Raw genomic sequence first — 1,523 nt, 5'->3', positions numbered from 1 at the left:
TGGTATTGGCATCATGTGTTATTATCTCTGTGAGTGGTTTGAAAATTAGAACGAGGTCTTATTCATTGTGATTTTTATTTTTTGTTCACGCACTGGTATGATAAAAACCACACATCCACCACCACAAGACACCGATGGATTTTCATATACCTTTGTCCTTATCCGTGGGCAGATGGAATTTTTCTGCTATTGTAACCACAGCATGGATACTGTATGATATTGTTTCCCCAGCTCTTCGTCATATAATTTTTCAACCACACAGAACAGTTGATAGTGCTGCTGTGATCCGACTGTTAGCATTTTGGCTCATTTCCCTTCCACGCATAGTTGTCCGTCTTTTGTTGAACCATTAAAAGAAAACCTCGCAGGCATTCCGACATTGACCCCTAAATTCTTCAGGTGCATACTCTAACAACAAGAACATTCTCTCCCATGAGCACAGTATCCTTAGTAAGCCATTACAATTCCCAATAATTCACTGAACCCGTCTGTCTCCAAACCAGACTCAAATTACTCGGATTGTCAAACGATATTCACCCAACACACCGTCAAAGATTCACCCACTGCATTTGGTTATATTTTTAGCTCTTTTATTTTAGAACAATTTCCTCCCTCTCTCATATTTTTCATGGCATCCCATCTTTGAAAAGATGAGGCCCTCGGTCTTAGAGGGTCTTACTGTTGATCTCTGCTGCACTGCACGGGGTCTTGCAATAGTCAGCTCTCTGTGTACGTCTGTGGAGTGAGACCAATGATAAGGGTTGTGAGTAATAATCACAGTAGCTACTGTTTTCTGTTTTTTAGAGTAGGCCAATTTGTTCACACTCATCTAACAGGATCTTCGCAGAAATCCTCCGGGTTCAGAAATTATATTAGTCTCATTGACAGGGGAGGAAAACGAAAAACTTGATTAAGAAAGAGGAGTATCATGTCTGAACTCACTTAGAAAGGGGGCCCAAGACAGACGGTTAAGTGCGTGGCCGTGTCTGCCATCAGTGAGCCGAAAGTGGATTTGTCTGCACACGGGCGTGAGTGTGGTGAGAGGCGACGTGAGTGTGGTGAGAGGCGACGTGAGTGTGGTGAGAGGCGACGCTGACGGAGCGCTTCCCGCTCGCCAGGCCCCAATGCCAAGCGCTTTACGTGTGCGTTTGAGTCTTCTCCACCGTCTGGCAATAGGCGTGGCCCAGGGCGGGCGCTCCGGCAACGTTTGTGGGAAGAACAGTGAATAAATAAATGAATGGACGCCAGTGTTATCGCCAGGAGCACGGGGGGCTCCTCCGGGCCCTCGGCGCTCCTTTGGGAGACCCCGGCCTGGGGGAGACCTTGGGGCTCGGCGGCCCGGGCCGACCTCAGGTCCGCGGCGCGGGGCTCCGGAAGTCCCGAGTCTCGCCCGGCACCCCGGAGGCCTGCCGGCAGGTGAGAGGCCCGGGCCGGCTAGGCGCTTTGGCATCATCGCCTCCGAGCCCTGCCCCTTCTCCTTCGGGGCCCACGGCCGGGGCCCCCGGGGCGCGGCCCGGCAGCCC

General features: G+C 51.1%; 1 long non-coding RNA gene across 1 annotated transcript; it reads right to left on the bottom strand.

Moving 5' to 3' along the window:
* Positions 1 to 573: 573 nt before the first annotated feature.
* LOC115280787 lies at positions 574 to 1,048 on the bottom strand. The gene is made up of 2 exons (XR_003903939.1): positions 943 to 1,048; positions 574 to 735 (listed from the first exon to the last, which is right to left on the bottom strand). It is a non-coding gene; the product is annotated as an uncharacterized LOC115280787 (long non-coding RNA).
* Between the last annotated feature and the right edge of the window lie 475 nt (positions 1,049 to 1,523).

The sequence above is a fragment of the Suricata suricatta genome, chromosome 16, assembly GCF_006229205.1.
Source record: "Suricata suricatta isolate VVHF042 chromosome 16, meerkat_22Aug2017_6uvM2_HiC, whole genome shotgun sequence".
Taxonomy (NCBI): Eukaryota; Metazoa; Chordata; class Mammalia; order Carnivora; family Herpestidae; genus Suricata; species Suricata suricatta.
This window is presented reverse-complemented; position numbering and strand designations above follow the sequence as displayed.